This window comes from Anabrus simplex, chromosome 1 (assembly GCF_040414725.1).
Source record: "Anabrus simplex isolate iqAnaSimp1 chromosome 1, ASM4041472v1, whole genome shotgun sequence".
Taxonomy (NCBI): Eukaryota; Metazoa; Arthropoda; class Insecta; order Orthoptera; family Tettigoniidae; genus Anabrus; species Anabrus simplex.
In genome coordinates, this window is record NC_090265.1 from 1,532,400,315 (window position 1) to 1,532,421,559 (window position 21,245).

Consider the following 21,245-nt stretch of genomic DNA (forward strand, 5'->3'; position numbering starts at 1 on the left):
CACATTTTCACACCAGGCAAATGCTGGGGCTGTACCTTAATTAAGTCCACGGCCGCTTCCTTCCTATTCCTAGGCCTTTCCTATCCCATCCTCGCCATAAGATGTATCTGTGTCGGTGCGACGTAAAGCAAATCGAGAAAAAAGGTACATACAACAAGAAGGGTAGTGGAGTCCTTCTTAATAAGAATGGAGACATCTTAGCGAGCACAGAAGAGAAACTGAAAGAATGGTTGGAATATGTACAAAATTTCTTTTTGGATCAAAGAAATGAGGATCATGGTGCTTGGGCAGAGGATGGTGTAAATATCACACGTGCAGAAGTAGAGTATGCCATAAGAACAGCGAAGAATGGAAAGGCTCCTGGCCTTGATGTGATGTATGCTGAGATACGGAAACTGCTTGAGAAAGATAAATCCCTTTCATTATTAGTTTACCTATTCAGCAGTATTCACCGCAGTGGAACTATTCCTAGAGACTGACTCAAATCAACATTCGTAATATTGCCTAAGAAAGCCAATGCGAAATTCTGCAATGAATATAAAACAATTAGATTGATGAGCCACGTTCTGAAAATACTCCTAAAAGTCTTGCATGCGAGAATTTATCATAAATGGGAGGAAAATATCGGAACCTCGCAGTTTGGCTTCAGACATGGTTTTGGTGCCAGAGAGGTGTTATTCAGTCTGCAGGTATTAGTCCAACGGTGCCGAGATGTCAATGCCGAGGTTTTTGTTTGTTTCATCGATTACGAAAAAGCCTTCGATACAGTCCACCATGATGAACTTATGAACATTCTTCGAGAATTAGGGCTTGATGGACGGGACATCCGTGTTATTGGTACTCTCTACTGGAACCAGAGTGCTGTCATAAGAGTTGATGGTCGTGTCTCGGAAGAAGTCTAAATTATGAAAGGAGTTCGCCAAGGTTGTATTCTTTCACCCATGCTATTCAACATCTATTCAGAAAAGATTTTTCGAGATGCTCTTTAGGGAAAGACTCAATGAGTTATGGTTGATAGTTTCATCATAAATAACATCAGGTATGCCTATGACACTGTTCTGTTTGCAACCAATCTCCAAGATCTACAGGAACTACGTAATGCTGTCACTGCAGCCAGCAGTGCCATGGGCTTGAGGCTTAATGTAAAGAAGATCAAGTGGATGGTTATAAGTAGGAAAGAAGATGGCATTCGAGATAATCTCACAGCAGCAAATGACTAGATCGCAAGAGCGGCAATATTAAAATACCTGGGATGTCACGTCAATGATGAGTGGGACCTTGCTCATGGGATCCGATGCAGAATTGAGCAGGCCAGAAATTCTTTTCAAAGACTTAGAAAACTTTTGACACCCCGTGACCTTTCCATTACACTACGGATACAACTATTCCGGTGCTACTTTTCAGCATTCTGGTATACGGCGTTGAGGCATTTTCAGGGCTGCCGACAGTGGGGTTCGAACCCACTATCCCCCGATTACAAGATACAGGCCGCACTTAAGCGACTGCAGCTATCGAGCTCGGTGTTGTATGTACCAGTTACTTGTTTCTTGTACATGTTGAAGACATGTTTCGAATTCAGTAATTCTATTTCTTTGCATTACTTTATAGGATCTTTGTTCTTAAAAGACCTTCTCCAGTCCATAAGCTTCAGAATTTCTTCTGAAATCCACGGCTTGCTTTTTCCTTCTTCCAGCATCCCTTAATTTTACTTGACTTATGTCGTTAATTGCACATTTGATGTGATCCCAAGTGCCTTTAACATCATTTACATTCAAGCTGTCTTGAACTTTCGCAAGTTTTACACTTAGGGCTGACTGAACTTCATCCTTCAGTGTTTGATCTTGAAAATTCTGAATCTCAGAACTCCCATTTAAATGACATTTCTTCGGCCTGAGATTCATAGAAGCAAACATTAGGCTGTGGTCTGAGTTGATATCAGAACCAGGGTATGTTTTCACACATTCCATAGAATTTCTGAACCGCTTGATAATAGTGATGTAATCAATCTGGTTCCTAACACTGCTGTCAGCATTTGAGATCCACGTATAGAGGCGACTTGGAGGTAGCTGGAAATATGTGTTTGCCATAATACGGCCCTCCTCCTGGCACATCTGGACCAGTCGATCACCTCGAGGATTGCTTGCTCCTAGTCCGTAGTTGTCGACTACATCAGCCCGTCGGCCATGGCCGACATTAGCATTGAAATCACCCATCACAATGTTTATCGCAGGTGGTTTGGTGTATGACAGGGCTGCTTCGATTTTCGTGTAAAAATCTTCGACATCAATGTCTGAAGCATTACGTGTTCCAGGATGCTTGGATGATATTCACTAAAATTGGTCGTGCATTAAGCTGTAATAAAACTCTATCTGATACTGGTACAAAAGCTTTCACAGATTGATGTCTCGATGTACAATTAAACCCACGCCATTAAGATGGCGAGGATCGTCATTGTCGGAATAGTATACCTGGTAACCACAGACTACACTCTTTTCTGAATGAGGCCAACGCATTTCGCTAAGGCCGAGAACGTCGATCTTCAGTCTCTCCATCTCTCTGATGGCGTTAGGAGTCTTTCCACTTTGAAACAAGCTGCGAACATTCCACGTTGCTATCCTTCTCATGAATGGCCCGGAGATTCTTAGCACCCCTGCCCACTGAAGGGCTGCCGGTGACTGGGAACCATGGCTGTATGTTTTCCAGTAATGCTAAAGATATTTTCCTGGGGATTAAATACGAGATGGTTTCCCGTTGCCTTCCTAGGGCAGTTTTGAGACTGCTTACACCACTATAGTTAGTTATAGTTAGTTGCGCTCCCAACATCACCGTATCAGCCGATACCTTGGCTGGCGCCAACCACTCAATAATAACGAAGTTGCTGCCCTCCCTCATGATGGATTCTAGTGTCATTTCCTCCACTGAGGAACCATATTCCTCCCTAAAGGCTTAACCACCCGAAGCCGTTGGCCTTTTTGGGGTGGTCAGGTTATTTCTCGCCGCTCAACATTCGGCGTTGAGACGCTGCCTGTACGGTCTACTCCATATATCATATCAGATTATGTGGTCTAGGTAACAGCGGACGTGTAGTGTGGAGTTCCTATATGAATCGTGGTTTGTATAGCAATCATGCTGAATAGGACATGCTGGCAGACACCTAGAGCAAGAATCTGCAGACAGATATAATAAATTGCCGTTCTATGTACTGTTATCTTTGGAATGATTGTAGGAAATCCAATATGGCTGTCACCTAGGGAGTAAAACTTTCACAAATACAACCCTAATAACAGCAAATGAAGACCGTGAAACTACTAGAAAACACCAAGACTAGGTCAGCACATAAAAATAAGCAATAAACATTCGCCAGAAACCACAACAGAAACATACTTCTTGCATATAGATCGATATATATATTATGCTATCCGACCTCCCGTAGTCAACTCTGGTTCTGTACCGACCCTGCGGGTATTAGGTATCGAGGCCTAGGGAGTCTTTCATCTTCACGCCTTGTCTTTCATTGACTGATAACCTCATGTTTAGAATTGTCAGATCCCTTCCATTTTCTTTCTCTCTGATTAGTGTTATATAGAGGATGGTTGCCTAGTTGAATTTACTCTTAAAACAATAACCACCAGACCCGTATTTCTGTCTACAGTAAAAACTGAAGCCGAATGCCTCCCCCAAATTTACCACCACAATGTATATTTAATGTAGTGAAATTTCAAAACTGTCTTCAGTAAAGTGAAGAGAACATACACGAGCTAAGGATGATGATAATAATAATAAAATTAATAATAATAATAACTTGGCAGTTTCGATCCTGGCTCAGCCCGGTGTTACTTGAAAGTGCTCAAATACCTCAACCTCATCTCGGTAGGTTAAATGGCACGTAAAAGAACTCGTGTGGGATTAAATTCTGTTGCCACGGCCTATCCGAAAAGCTTCAGTATTAGTTAGTGGTACGTAAGCAAATAATATTATTATTATTATTATTATTTATTTTTAATTATTAATTACTAATTATAATTATTAATTATGCATAATTATTAATATTATGTTTAATAATAATATCCACTCGTAAATGTTACCTGGTTTGTCTATTCATTTCTATAATTGTATGTACTGTATTTGTAGTCTAAAATGCGTGTAGGCCTATTTCAATGTTTCAAGTTTGAAAATCAACAGCATGTTTCCAGTCATTCGACCGGGTCAGGAATGGAATGGATGAAGCCCCCATCTAGCGCTGAGGTTAGGAATTGTGCCGGCTGCCGAAGCCTGTCGCACTCTTCTGGGGCAATGAAAAATGAATGACAGATGAAATGAAATCATATCGGACAGTGCTGCTGGAATGAAAGATGACAGAGAAAATCGGAGGACCCGGAGATAAACCTGTCCCACCTCCGCTTTGTCCATCACAAATCTCAAATGGAGTCACCGGGATTTGAACCATGGAACCCAGCGTTGAGAGGCCGACGCGTTGTCGCCTGAGCTACGGAGGATTAATGTTTCAACTTTAATGAGAAATAATTTAAAGAATACTTTTCTGCTTTGCAGCTTATTTGACATGTTACAACAAACGTTCTACTTTTAGAAACCATAACTTGCCGTGCTTCAAATTAAACTTGTACTAATTTCGACAAGCATTCACCCATGACCTTGCTGCAGCTTTTTCGTGAGGGAATCCAAATATCTCATATTCGACCTATTTCCTTGGAGTAGTTGTTGGAACGATACATAGCACCACCCGGCATTGCATCACATGTTCATTTTACAGAGTTTAAGAAATACTTTCTCTAACAACGCACACAACTATCAACATAAACATATTTCAGTCGACTGCGAATTAAAATGTGCACTTCTCCTTCCTCGCCATAACTCCCAGCTACTCCCAGCGTGATGTCGTGCGAAAGACGGAACGCAATTGAGTCAGCGATCCGCCTCGTCATTTTACATACACCATGGTGCCAACTGCTGCTCGATTTGCTGCTGCAGGCACATTCCGCTGCGCCATAGGCAACGCCGAATACGACAATCATCCCTCTTCTTTCGCTGATATATTTTATTCTCATTATATCTTTGCTTTCCTTTTATATTCTATTTCAGGACGACAAACACACCCAGCCTCCGATCCAGTGAAAATAAACAATTAAAATTATAATCCCCGACCCGGCCAGGAATCGAATCTGGGGCCCCTTGAACCAAAGGCCAGCACGCTAACCATTTAGCCATTGAGACGAACAACCCTCTCGGCGGTGCCTTGGGGACGTCCGGAGCCCGGTCTTCATGCGAGCGTACCTTCTCGTGACCACTGCTGCCAGAACGCATGCACAGTGGAGTTATTCCTACCAAGTCGTTCTGCAATAGCGCGGAAGGAAAATCCACCTTCACGTAGCCATATTATATGGCCACTTTCAACCGCAGTGATCTGTTGATACTGGCCTCTTCGTCTTCGTAAAGGCATTTTTGACCCACTCACAGTCACTCCGTCCAATCTTTCAGGTAACTAACGCTCTCGCACAGTACAGCCCGTAATTAAAGCAAAGGTGGCGTGCAACCTCAAGGGGTCCCTACTAGTGCCACGCGAATGCAATTTGTGGAAAATTTGAATCAACGTCATCTTTCAAATTTATAAACACTCCTATGAACGCCCGTTAATCTAGCACAACACTTTCTTGGTGTTTGGATATTTTTCCGCCAGTGTAAATAAATAAATAAATAAATAAATAAATAAATAAATAAATAAATAAATAAATAAATAAAATAAACATTTCGAATACTTTATATTGATATTTATTTTGATTTATATTTTGTCCATGACTTAATTTTTATGTACTGTATTGAACCATATCATAATATGCTTCACTTTATTTATAATAACACTGTGGTATAATTTTATTTAGCGTGTCATATAGTCGCGGGGAGTAAAGGAAGGAACCCTGGATGGCCATGCCATAAGCCGTGAGAACCCCGTATTGCTCCGGAAGGAACAAATTTCTCGAGATGGAATTGAGCCGCAAGCAGTGATTTCAATAATGTAGATCCCTACTATACCACCAGACCCAAGAGCAGCAACTTGGAGGGGGCGAGATTTGAATGAGAGGAACCACAGAACAATTGTCACAGGTTGACAAACTTCCCTTTCCCAGGACTGGAATCATCTGAATTTCAATCAATTAATCAGCCACTATGCTAAATTCCACAGATCTGACACAACACATAATTAAGATCAGAATTATCGAGTGCCAGAAGCCGAAAATATGTTTTACTTGTGCTCTATTGATAGAGGTGCGTATTTACAGCAGTGGCCGTTGACATCTGGATGACTGTTACAAAGGGAAGCGGTTTGTTATCGGGGGTTTCTTGCGTCTATAAATTCTGCGGCAAGAAAGGAAGCGCTCTTACTTGATTGTTCAATTGTGTCTCAGTCGGCTCATTCAGTTGATACTCACTTGACATTCGCTCATCGAGTCTCAGTCAGTCGCACACTCAGTGTCTCATTGTATTATTAATACGCTGTTTTGAAACGCCAAGTGTGGCGTGGCGTAATTCACGAGTAAATTAGACATATTTATTTGTGAAACTGCTGTCAGACTAATATACAATCTACATGAGTTAGCTCACAAGTGCTAGTGACGATATAAGATATTACAAGTATTTTTAACGCGTACGCGAATTGTGGTAATAACGTGCGCGAGTCGTTTAAGATATAACCGCTGTCAAGGACTGATTACAACCAGATTGGTTCGCTTTAATTAGTGCCACACAGATGGGACTTATTTCTGCGTGGAGGCTATAGTCAATAGTAGCCAAGTAATAAGGTTGTAGTCGTATGTACAATCACGCTAAGGGGTGAAGTAGATGTTCTGACCTAACTCCACAATTCTAGACACGACCAGAATCAAGCAGACGACAACAGTTATCCAGGAGTCGAGCAGAGGATCTTCATCCTTGTGCTGTGTGCCGTCATTATGGGCTAGGCACGCATGACATAGGGGTCAGGTGATTCGTCGCTGATGGAGAAGTTGATGCTAAGGTAAGTCCGTTTTTTCTATAAACATGTGGAATAATGTTTTGATGCACTAGTTGGGTCACTCTTATACAAGTAAATTAATTGTTAAATGTAAGCCAGAGCGGCATTTGTTTTGCTCATTTTCAGTAAAATTAAATACGTACAAGTCTGCACGTTAAGGTCCCGAGCTAAGTATTGCATATAAATTAGATGGGAACAAGTGACAGAATAGTTTGGATATAGGTATCTGCATTAGTTATTAGTATTTTATTCCTGCATGTCTTGATTTTAGATACAGTTGTTGGGCAGATTCTTCATAATACCTATAGGGCCGTATGCCTTCAGTGTCGCGATATTAAACGGATTAGAGTACAGACAGAATAATGTTAGGTAGTTTCTATGTATGATGCATGAATTTTCAGCTGCGAGGTGACGTAACGGGAGAGCTTTCAACGTCGAAAGTAGGATAGGGGCTTCAAATGTGGTGGCAGGCAAGTTCATGAATGTAATGTTCATCGAACGCAGGATACTTTATATGTGAGGCTAGAATTGCCGTTAGATGTTTACGGAGCTGAGGTGACAAGAGAAATACAATGCAAGCCATGGTGCTTTATTTGAAGCCATGATTTATAATTATGTATTGTTAAGCCAGCCTGACTTTCTGCGAGAGTATGTGCTTGGCTCTGAGCTATGTTTGTCAGTAAGAATTGCGTGCCATTATGTAGCACCAAGAATGTCGGCCAAGCCCCGACGGGATGATTGCTTCCAGATCATTGGGATTTCCACACTCTCCGCTCGTAAATAATGTGCGTACACAATAAATATCGGATACAAATTGTTTCTTCTTACTACCTTGCGACACAGCTCATCATCACTCTCGCACAAATGAAGTATGTATTTGCAGACACGCGACATGACCAGACGTCTGCTTCCCTCGAACACTCCTCAGCAAAATCTGCTCCTACTACAGGACGATCTGGAAACGGCGTGTTAAATAAAGTGGTCATAGAACCATTGTATTTCAGTAGTACTGTGGAGGCTGTGTATCGCGATGTTAAAACGTCAGATGGATAATTCTCTATAAACAGTGCTGAATGAGCTAGATCTCTATAAACAGTATCGGAGAAATAAGTGGAGTGTAATAAGCAGTGTAGGAGAAATAACTTCATTATTAACTGTGCCAGTATCGGAGAAAAATTCCAATATAATTTCAATATTAACTCTGCCAGTGTCGGAGAAAAATTAAATAAATTCCACTATAAATTCAATATTAACTGTGCAAGGGACAAATAAAGACGTGGTTAATGGAACATTCCTTTTCAATAGCCAGTTTCAGTGGATCCAAACCCAAGACCATGGAGTTGCAGACGGAAGTCGGAAGAGGAAACATAGAAGTAGTGATCCATGCCATTAACTTGCAGTCCTACGCCATCATCCTGGAGCCTCTTCGAGGCTCGAATCATGGACATCCTAATATTACGATAAGTAAACTGATTTGAAGTATTATGTAGTGTTGTAAATGAGGGATTTAATTTCTTGTAAAAATATAAATAACGTGGGATAGATTTGTAATAGATAAATAAGGATGTTTGAAACAAGGGAGAAACTTTGAGTCGGTCATCGGATTTCTTGTGTATAAATAATTTAGATGGGGTGAGAAAGCTTGGAACACGATACTATTTTCAGGTATGCGTAATTACAATTGATAGTAATGCATGAGCATGGGTTAAAGATTAAGACAAGCCTAAACTTTTAGAGTGCTTTAGGTAATGAGGGTAAAATTTGTACTTTGTTTAGGATTTCAAACGGTTTTTCCCTTTATTTGAGGCTTTTTATTTCAAGTACTTAATGCATGAAGATAGCGCCATCTATATGCGTTCGTTGTTGTGTTAATACTCCATATGGGATAGCAATGCACTCTGATTTTGAAGAAAGTTTACATGTTCGTAGAATAGTATAATAGGCTGTATGAATACTGTGTGATGTGTGACAAGCCTGGGGCTCGATTACATGTCCTCCCAAATTAAATATTTTATAGAGGATAATCTCTCCATATACTCTAAATAATGGCCACGGTAATAATCTGAATGATGTGTTGTGTGTAGGTTACAAGAAAAACCGTGTGTTTATTTTCTGTGCGTTCGGTAAGTTTGAACTCGGCTGCTCCACGATTAAATTCTGTGGATTAAGGATATATGAAGGTTTGATTTTATATAAGGTATGCGTATGTGTAGAGTACGCAAAAAAAATTGTATTCATTGTGTTTTAAGAGGATTTAGAACGCAGCGCTTTTAAATATTGTTATGTATTGTATGTATTGTTATGTTGTGTAAAAGGACGTATGGCTAGCCTTTCAAGAAGGGGCTTGACCAAGTGACAGATATATGCCGAAAGGAGGGAGAACTCTCCACCCGTGTCGTTTTAGAACAAGCTCTACAGAAAGAAATGAATATGTCAGACCTTACTAGGGAAAGAAAATAAGCCCGTTGTTAACAAAATGAGATCTGTATTTGTATTCTCATTTACATTACTGTATGTTCGATTCGGTATGGGAATATGATTTATATGAACACCAGATTAAAATTTACCTTCTTTCTTCTATAAAATGAATAGGTAGGGATTTCAGTGACCCGACCCTGGTGGCGTGCAGAAGAACATTGGTTCGAGTACCAAGGCAAATCTAGGGTTTTCGTTACACACAGTCCTTCCATAAAATACAGCCATTCACATTTTTCCATTACCAGAGCAGTTGCGTATTTTGTATATACTTTACGTTGTTCATTAATAGTTATTTTGTTCTTGTGTGTGTGTGTGTGTGTGTGTGTGTGTGTGTGTGTGTGTGTGTGTGTGTGTGTGTGTGTGTGTGTGTGTGTGTGTGTCGGACTTTGAAAGCGGGTTCATCCCCGTTGTTTGGTTTTTGCTCTGTTTGATGTAAGTTCGAAAGCCGGACCCAACATTTGTTTATTTTTGTGTTGTCTTGTTGTGTCGTGTTCATACGCATGTATTTGCATTACATGGCGTTATTTAGGATTTCTATAATTTAGTTAGGCGAACACTCATAGTTGGCTCCAGAATTCGGGACTTTAATATGTGTTCTTCCTACGCAGAAGAAATAGGTTAAAGATAAATCATTACAATTACAAATAAATACATGTATGAGGGATTATTTAAAAATTGAAGGATTTAATAGGAAACTGAATCTAGCAAAGAGTCAGCTAAGGATAACATGATGGCAAGCATAACTGGTGGTCATACAAATTTTAGTGAAAAATGGAAGGGTATGTATTGGTATTTTAAGACAGAAACAGGTTCCAGGAAGGACATTCCAGGAATCATTAATGAACAAGGGGAGTGTGTATGCGAAGATCTTCAATAGGCAGAAGTATTTAGTCAGCAGTATGTAAAGATTGTTGGTTACAAAGATAATGTCCAGATAGGGAATGTGAGTAATACTAAAGAAGTATTAAAATTTACCTATGATGACAATGCCATTTACAGTAAGATGGATAAGTTGAAAACTAGAACAGCAAATGGAATTGATAAGATTTCTGGGGATATACTAATCTGAAATACGTATTTGATTATTGTTTGGTTGAAGGAGCTATACCAAATGAATAGAGAGTTGCTATAATAGCCCCTGTGTATAAAGGAAAGGGTGATAGACATATAGCTGAAAATTACAGGCCAGTCAGTTTGACATGCATTGCATGTAAGCTTTGGGAAAGCATTCTTTCTGATTATATTAGACATGTATGGGAAATTAATAACTGGTTTGACAAAATTCATTTTGGGTTTAGGAAAGGTTATTCCACTGAAGCTCAGCTTGTAGGATTTCAGCAAGATATGGCAGATATCTTGGATTCAGAAGGCCAAATGGATTGTATTGCGACTGACCTATCTAAGGCATTTGATAGGGTAGATCGTGGAAGACTACTGGTAAAAATGAGTGCTATTGGACTAGAAAAAAGGGTGACTGAATGGGTGGATATATTTCTAGAAAATAGAACTCAGAGAATTAGAGTAGGCGAAGAGGCGAGGATTTATCTGACCCTGTAATAATTAAGAGGGGAATTCCTCAAGGCAGTATTATTGGACCTTTATGTTTTCTTACATATATCGATGATATGTGTAAAGAATTGGAATCAGAGATAAGGCTGTTTGCAGATGATGTTATTCTGTACAGAGTAATAAATAAGTTACAAGATTGAGAGCGGCTGCAGGGTGACCTCGATAGTGTTGCGGGATGGATGGTGGGCAAAGGTATGATGATAAACGGGGTTAAAAGTCAGGTTGTGAGTTTCGCAAATAGGAAAAGTCCTCTCAGTTTTAATTACTGTGTTGATGGGGTGAAAGTTCCCTTTGGGGATCATTGTAAGTACGTAGGTGTTAATATAAGAAAAGACCTTCATTGGGGTATTCACATAAATATGATTGTTAATAAAGGGTACAGATCTCTGCACATGGTTATGAGGGTATTTAGGGGTTGTAGTAAGTATGTAAAGGAGAGGACATATATGTCTCTGGTGGTAAGACTCCAACTAGAGTATGGCTCCAGTGTATGGGACCCTCACCAGGATTACTTGATTCAAGAACTGGAAAAAATCCAAAGAAAAGCAGCTCGATTTGTTCTGGGTGATTTCCGAAAAAAGAGTAGCGTTACAAAAATGTTGCAAAGCTTGGGCTGGAAAGACTTAGGAGAAAGGAGAAGAGCTACTCGATTTAGTGGTATGTTCCGTTCTGTCAGTGGAGAAATGGCGTGGGATGACATCAGTAGACGAATAAGTTTGTGTGGTGTCTTTAAAAGTAGGAAAGATCAAAATATGAAGATAAAGTTGGAATTCAAGGGGACAAATTGGGGTAAATATTCGTTTACAGGAAGGGTAGTTAGGTATTGGAATAACTTACCAAGGGAACTGTTCGATAACATTCCAATTTATTTGCAATCATTTAAGAAAAGGCTAGGAAAACCACAGATAGGGAATCTGCTACTTGGGTGACTGCCCTAAATGCAGATCAGTAGTGATTGATTAGTGTTCAAGGAATCGGTGTGCTTATCGTAATGGTCCAGAGTGATTATTCACCGAACGTGGAATTGAAAATTGAGCGGAGTTATGCCTCGGATTTTGTGTGTATTTTAACAAGAGTTATAGTATTAAGTATGTCCAAAAATATATTTTTTCTATTCTCATTTGCCGTAGTCTTGATGCATCCTTGTTTTTCCTCCGTTCTAATATACCTATAAGTTAGTATTAGTATTTTTATTTGTTGCCACGAACGTACCATGGCCCTGTGAGGCCGGATGTTATAAATAATGGAACGGAGGGATGTGCGGTCGACCCTGCACTGTCTGAAGGGTATTTGTTCACCCATCAGTTTGGAATTTTATTTGTTTTATTTTTTTGTTGCAACCGGACTGGCTTATCCCTCCAGTGTTCGGATGCTTGCCTGATTGGTCAAGGCAGTGACCTTTGATTCAGAGGATTCCAGGATCTAGTCCCAAGCAGTTCGGGGATTTTAAGTTTATGTTTAATGCCTGTAACGTGTGGACTGGGTGTTTATTATATTGTTAATGCCCATCTACATTCACTAGCAACATATTACGCTACAAACCACCCCAAACACGCAATAGTGAATAAATTCCTTCACACAGTATTGGTGTCAGGAGGGGCATCTACTCGTAAAAATGGATTTAATTCACATTAATGCCAATCCCAGGTAACAGGAAAGAAGGTCACCACATCCCTCTAGTAGAATTCACTTTTCGTTCCCAGATCGTATCACAATCATCTTCTTCAGTAGCGGAACCCTTAGTGTCTTCAAGTGCTGGGGTAACCTCATTCAACCCATTTATGCCGAACGGTTTTATTCTTACACAGTTTCTTCACTCCACTCCGTCTTTGTACGCTTCCGTACTATTTCGAATTTATAATTCTCCTTTTCTACTTTGTCAGTGATTGTTTTTATATTCCATGTTGCACACTTCAAATACCGTTTCCATTACGACCGTCGTCGAACAGATTTCTCTAGTCCTAGGCTACTGTTGTGTTACATCCACATAGGCAATTAGTTTAATTAGAAGGATCGGTTAGATTTTTTTTTCTGGAGAGAAGGTGGCCCACTTATACTATCAGACACTGGGTGTTCATTTTAGTCATATCCTACGACACAAATGGACTACGTTGGAGCTATTCTTAAGGGGCGACTTGGCCGTGCGGTTAGGGGCGCGCAGCTATCAGCTTGCATTCGGGAGATAGTGGGATCGAACCACACTGTCGGCAGCCTGACAAATGGTGTTTCGTGGTTTCTCATTTTTACACCAGGCAAATGCTGGGGCTGTACTTTAATTACGGCCACGGCCTTTTCCTTCCCAGCCCTAGCTATATCTTATCCCATCGTCGCTGTAAGGCCTATCTGTGTCAGTGCGACGAAAAGCAACTAGCAAAAAAGAAAAATAATAATAAGGGGGGGGGATTATTTAACCCAGCTCACCACACAGAAAGAGCAAAGAATTGGTTGCCAGGCCACTTATATGGTACCGTTTCAGGAGGTCTGTAAATCAGGGGTTGAGAAAATACGATTTTTCTCCTTTTTCTTCCATTTATTATCATTATTTTTCCCCTATGGATAGGGGTAGAATACATGCACGATCTCACCTGCTTGTAGTAAGAAGCCACATAAAGGGCGAGAGAGCTGGTGGTGCGGTTAAGATCGCATTTTGAAAATGGTAAGCTTGATTCCCATCTTCGGTAGCCTTAAATATGGTTTTCGGTGTTTTGGCATTTTCACTCTGGGCAAATGTTATACGTTAATTAAGGCCACAGCCGCTACCTTCCAAATATTAACCTTCGATGTGCTGGTACGACGTTAAACCATTAGCAAAAATAGAATAAAAAATCCACTCCTTAAAGGTTCAGACGTCTTTCCCTTTTCCTTTCTGACTAGTGTTATGAGAAGATGGGTTCCCAGGTATACTAGTTCTTTAAATACCACCACCACTGCCACCAATACCAGTATATAAATGGAGAATACTACCCTCCACATACAGTAACGTAGGCGTCAAGAAGAGCAGTTGGTGCTAAAACATGCCCAAGTCTACATATGCGGCACACTGAATGGAAAAAAGTGGCAGAGGAAAATAATAATAATAATAATAATAATAATAATAATAATAATAATAATAATAATAATAATAATAATAATAATAATAATTAATATTATTACTTGGCTGAACAGTGCTCATACTGCGAAGATTGATGCTCAATTAAATCAAGCAATGCGCATCATAACTGGTTGTATTCGCTCTACAAACGTGGCCTGGCTGCCTACACTCAGTAATATTCCACCGTCTTGCTTAAGAAGGTCTGAAGCTCTTCTAAAACTGTGGAAGAAGACCAGCCTGGACTCCAACCTCCCCGTTCACCAGGATATTACTCAACCTGCCCCTCTACGACTTAAGTCTAGATCTCCACCCTGGCGCACTGCACTTACACTGGAAGAATCTGGGTTCTCCATCACGAACGCCTGGTTACACCATTGGCAGCAGTCTTCTGTTCCCAATCAACATCTTGTGACTCTACCTCATGTACAACCTCCCGGATTCCATCTACCCAGACGTCAATGGAGGACTCTAAACAGGATAAGAGTCAATCAAGGAAGATGCGGCTATACTCTTTATAAATGGGGCTGGCAGAAGTCTTCTGAGTGTGATTGTGGAGCTACCTCACAGACCATCCACCACGTAATTGCCGAGTGTCCACAGAGAGCATTTCAAGGTTCTTTGGAGGACATTCATAATGCAACTGAGGAGGCCTTAAAATGGATCAATGGACTTGATTTGGAACTATAGGCTTCTGCTTGTATATATTGTGTATATATTGTATACTTATTTATATAATCTATCTGTGCACATCATACGATAAATAAATAAATAATACTATTATTATTATTATTATTATTATTATTATTATTATTATTATTATTATTATTATTATTATTAAAGTTTAATCCTATTGTAATTTGAACAGTAAATATCCAGTCCATAAGTACTTTAAAAATTATAACCGACCTGATATTCTGATATTATCTTTCATTAAAGTCACTGTAGGCGTCTTCCGTATCTCCTAAAAATTGGCAGAAATGCTGGATATTCACTGGGAAAAGTAATAGGAAACATTCACTTCCTCAGTGTTTAAAGTAAATATATTCAACATTTATCCGACAATTTTGGAATTTAAATGAGGGCTTAATATTCACGGAATTTCGAATTCCTCAGTAAAACATATAGCTTAGGCCTGCTATAAAATCTTCGTTGTGCTCAGGAATACCCCATTGTCTAATATTTGAGCTTTGATCTCTGGCCGGAAATATACCATCATCCAGGGTTCAATAAACAGTAGCACAATTTCTGTCAAATAATTCTCATTATATGCGTGCTGCGGGTCAGTATTTCTCAGACATTACTGCTACATATGTTATTTTTAGGCGCAGTGACGATGCACTGAGTTCAATGTCCAAGGGATTGTAGCCTCAAAGGCTACGACGGTTCTCTTTTGCCCTGCTAATAACTGCCCTAGCTACGGAACTAAATGCTGTAGCAGTGTACAAGTGTAAATGAGTTAGTTTGAGTAATTAATATTTTCCAGAGAAACTGTGTTTGGGAATAAGTGAGGCAGAGTGTAATAGAACATGACAGTGAGTACTGCAGTAGGTAAGCCGCAGACTGCACGTGGGTGAGGTCCTCATTACAGCCGGGAAATGAGCTCAGCTAAGCCGATACAAAGCACAAAGCTTGGCGCCCCTCTGTTTGTGTAGTGTATGCGCGTTATGTTGTGCCGGAGGCTTCCAGGGAACCACCACACAAATGTGCTACTGCTGATTTTCTCCTTCTTTCATTCTCAGTCCCTAATTGCTTCTTACGAAACTATGACCACACATAGATGATTTACATACTAATACTCCGACCAGGGTTCCCACCTTTGGGATTCAAAATAAGGGACATTCTACGGAAAAAAAGTGGACAATGCAAATTTGAGGACAGGTTTAACTTACCGATACATAATTATTTCCAGGTGCATTTTGTATTTGAGTTTGCTGCCTTGAAAACATCAGCATCAGATGTTATCATGAGATGAAATTGTTGACAGGAATATTTCATATTTTTGGAAATCAGAATTCCGCTCTTTATTAAGGACACTTGTTGCCATCAACATAAAAATACCTAAACACACGCATTTGAACTAGGATTACTAAGCACAAAAGACGTCAGTTTTTCAAGTTAGTAAATTTTACGCACTTCATTATGCTTTGTAAATAATTTTATCCAATTTCATGATTCACCTTCACCACTTTCCAAGCATGTACAGAAATCATCAGCGATGGTAGGTCAATGTAAACAACGTAAGAGTTTGGCTGGTCTTTCCTATTTCGTGGCTTTGAAGGTCAGTGTGGTGCATTTAGGTGTCTCATGTTCATGCTTCAAGTGCAGTGGCGGACATATTAAATACAACTTGAAGTTTTGGAGATTAGTTTATCATTAAAGGCACGACTTGTACATTTATTTCTAAACAATGCAGAATAAACTATAAATCCATGTCCTTTAATAACTTTTGTTGGTTTCGATGGCTTTCACAATGCATAAATTGTATGAAAGAAACATGTTTTAGAAACATCAACCACTCAAACGAAAAAAATGATGCTTGTTGTTTAAAGGGGCCTAACATCTAGGCCATCAGTCCCAGTTAATTAGTTTCACACTGGAATACACCTTTCTCCGGATTCAAACACATTCACTCCTTATATCATAGTACAAGAACATGCAATTTATGTTAGCTTCCGAAGAACCTGACATTATTTTTACGGCATGGGAATATAATTTGCTAATATATTCCCATTTAATTATTCCTAACTAGCAAATGTACCCGTGCTTCGCTACGGTATTCTACATTGAATTCAAATATCGAAGTAAACACTGTACATACAGTAAAGAAGATTGTTTTAAAATTGCATGTCTCTTAGCGTTATCCTAGAAACAGCATGGGGTGGTCCTCACACGCTGTTTCCAAGTAAAGTATTTGTTACAGATTTGTGATATAATGGCAGGCTCACTTGCCTACTGCCATTCACAATCGAGTTGCGAAGTTTACATTACAATTGCAGGCCCCATTGCCTACTGCGCGGTCACAATCGATTTGGGGAGTTTTCATTACAATGGCATCCCCTTTCCTACTTCCAGGCAGATAACAGTTGAGGAGTTTTATTATAATGACAGGCAACTACCATACTATCAGTCGAAATTGAGTTGTGCAGTTATCATTATTATGTCAGGCGCCTTTTCCTACTGCCAGCCACGGAAAACCATTTTTTTCAGGGCTGCCGATAGTGGGATTCGAACCTAGCATCCGGGAGATAGTAGGTTCGAATCCCACTATCGGCAGCCCTGAAAATGGTTTTCCGTGGTTTCCCATTTTCACACCAGGCAAATGCTGGGGCTGTACCTTAATTAAGGCCACGGCCGCTTCCTTCCAACTCCTAGGCCTTTCCTATCCCATCGTCGCCATAAGACCTATCTGTGTCGGTGCGACGAAAAGCCCCTAGCAAAAAAAAAACCCTACTGCCAGCCAGCTTACTGCCAGTCACTCCACGGTGAGTTTCCATCAAAATAGCAGTCCAGTATGCCTAATGCCAGTCACATTTTAGATGGGTTCATCTGTTTATAACTCCGGGAACGCTTGCCTACAGCCAAACACAATCGGGTAAGGGGAGTTTGGAACAAAACTGCATGCTCCCTTGCCTTCTGCAAGTCAAATCGAGAAGTTAAATATTCATTACAATGGCAGGCCTTCCTTATTAATGGCAGTTACACAGGAGTTGGAGAAGGACCCCATTCCTACTGCCAGTCAAAGTCGGTGTGGGAAGTACTGATTACAATAGCAAACACACCCTTTCTCCATCGCTACAACTCGACATCAGTGAATATAATATATAGATCGAAATACGTTAGTATATTCGTGTTTGCAATATTGCAGACCTTCATTTACAGATTAACTGCTGCTAAACGTACGTCATATCAACAAAGGATTGTACCATAACAGGCCGGATTTAGTGGCCTAAATGGCTGGTCGTATGATATCTCATCTATTCTTGGGTCAGATTGAGTTAGAAACGTTGAACAGGGTAAAGTATTTGTAAGATTATCTCACATTGCATTACTTTGCGGATAATTATGTGACTGCTACATACATAGCATTTGGCTCACATATGGCTACTGGGTGGGCCAATTTTCGTAAAGAGTTTGATGATTCTGCATTTCCTATAAGTGATTGAAAGTATGAATTATGCATGTGAAAAGTCCAAATTTACTTAACATCGATTAATAGAGAGAAATCAAACGTAAAAGAGATACAGATACGACAAAAAGTCGTAACACCAAGGTTGTATATCATTTCAAATTGAACGGAGATTGCGCAATCCATTATGTGATAGGACTTCCCGAAGGTCTGCACCATCATTAAAATTGCCTCCATATTTCGATATTCTTCGGGGATAAAAAGTGAAAAATTTCTTGGAAATTTTTCGTCCGTTAAGTCTAAAACGTATACTTTTGTCAAATTTTCATTTTCTTTTTCGTCTGGCAGATTATGCCGCAATCTAGATTTTGGGCGAGGATGGTTAAAACTAGGTCTTTCAGGAAACTAAACCAAAATAATATGCAGACGGTCATTACCACCCCTTAAACGGATACCTGCGTGAAAATTTCGCCAAAATAGTCAATGTAGAGGCACACAGTCGTTACGATTTTATTTATATAGATAGATAAGGAATCTGCTCCACGTACAACACCTTTTGGGCTATGTCCGCTGGATTCAACCTGCAAAACTGACCATTCATGATGTCTCCCTTATTAATCCTCCTGACGAAAAAATGCACATGAAAAGAAAGCTTTAGAGATGGAATTCCATCACGTTTGGTTGATTTCCAGTCAGGTTGGTCTTGTACTGTATATATTGTGGAAGAGTAAAATCACCATTTCGGTTCCCTATAAACCACCAGTCCATTCCGGGAACATGAAATGTTATTGACCTTTAAAACCTACCTTTGGACAGGTGGATGGTAAATATAAAGTTTGGTTCGAATATCTTCAGTAGTTTTCAAGTTGTAAGGAATATGCTTTACACGCACCCGCTCTTGAGATAAGTCCGATGGGACTTGTACCGAAAAACGGTCCGTTAATGATATCTCCCTTATTAATCCTCGTATCGAAATGATGCACATGAGGAAAAAGGTTTAGAAATTAATTTCCATTAAGGCAGGTAGATTTCCATTAAGTTTGGTTGTGTACATTTTGTGGGAGTGCAAAATCACGGTTTCGGTTTCGTATAAACCCCCAGTCAGTTCAGGTATTTAGAAACAATATTTGCCCTAAAGCCTAGTTTGGTTTGGTGGAAAGATATCCAGTAGATTCTAGCACTCGCGTACATACGGAGTAATTAAGGAAGAAAATAATACAGTTAAGAAAGTTGAAATTAATAGAAAACGGGTTATAACTGAAGACAGCTGGATTACGACAAATATGTAAATGCCAAGTGAATGTATTGGAAAATCAAATGCCCCTCAATAAATAATGCTGGTATGAGTTATGGATAGAAGAAAGCGGTAACAGAGGAGAAATTAGGCGCAGTGATTCTTAGGTAAACAGATAAGAAGGTGACTAATGGTGTTATTACTTAATCTATTCGAGGGCGGTTATAACCTCCAACGATATTCCGCCAATGTCCCGCAGATAGGCCGATTGACGTCTCTCTTGCCTTCTACCCAAGGAACAACCACAAATTTAAAAGCATGATGAGGAAAAAATGGCAATACGCTACTTCCCTGCTGTCCGGCTCCATGGCTAAACGGTTAGCGTGCTGGCCTTTGGTCACTGGGGTCCCGGGTTCGATTCCCGGCAAGGTCAGGAATTTTAATCATAATTGGTTACTTCCGCTGGCTCGGGGGCTGGGTGTATGTGTCATCTTCATCATCATTTCATCCTCATCACGACGCGCAGGTCGCCTACGGGTATGAAATCGAAAGACCTGCACCTGGCGAGCCGAACTTGTCCTCGGACACTCCCGGCACTAAAAGCCATACACCTTTTCATTTTTCCTCTTCCCTGCTGGCAAGCAGTCAGAGACGTTGCCGTGGTAACCTGTAGGTTCGTTGTCGGTCTGTCGTTCAATCAATGCAGAGCACGATACCAGCAGCAAATAGTAAATTTCTCCGTCATGTGAAGAGTAATGTAAATTATGAACATAACGAAAGTTGTTTATAATGAAGAGACGTTTCACGTACGGTCCACGGAGTTTACAGAAAATCAATAGTATAAGAGAAAATCCCCTGTCTATTCAAAGATTTTAAAATGATATGCATATAGAAAACCTTCCCCGGCATGAATATACTCTAAATATGAAGTTTGGTTTAGATCTATCTAGCCGTTTCGACGTGGTGGTGGAACAAACACACAAACAGACAAACAGACACGAAATGTAAAAACCACCGTTTCGGTCTTGGGTTGACCTAAGACTGATAAATATTGTCAAAACAAATTACAGACAGCGGACCCCCTACAACTTTATTTATATAGATTGGCATTACACTACATTTTCCATATTTACACTAGTCCATCTCAAGTGATTCCTATGAACTGACATGAAGATTTCCCAGGAAAATAAACTAACATCATGAATTAAATGCGATAAAATGAACTCAGTCTCTATTAACACAGTTCCACTTCATCTTTTTTATAACGGCTCAGTTCCCTGCCTACGGATTTATGACCTTATTGTTGGCTCGCCTACATTGTTCTATCATTCCCTACTTGTAGCGTCATGTTAGCCCTCACGGATCCATGTAGTATTCGTACAGTTCATCCATTACTTCATTTCTTATATAATTTAATTTCAATTACATTGGACTCTAATCATTGAGCACGTTAAGTACGGGCTCAATTCTGATTTCACATTTTAGATTTTAGATATTTTTGATATAAATACCTCGAACTAAAAACACGAACAAAATTTTTTAAGATTTTGACCTTCACCTCATATAATTTTTATGTTCAAGAAATATCATTCATACCATACCCTTCGGGGCAAAAAGAAATGATCAAACACATGACACAATAGTGGGTTACATAACTTACCTGCTTACCTGTCCATGAAATAAATTACACCGGACACCCGCGAATAGGCGTTTCGGGTCC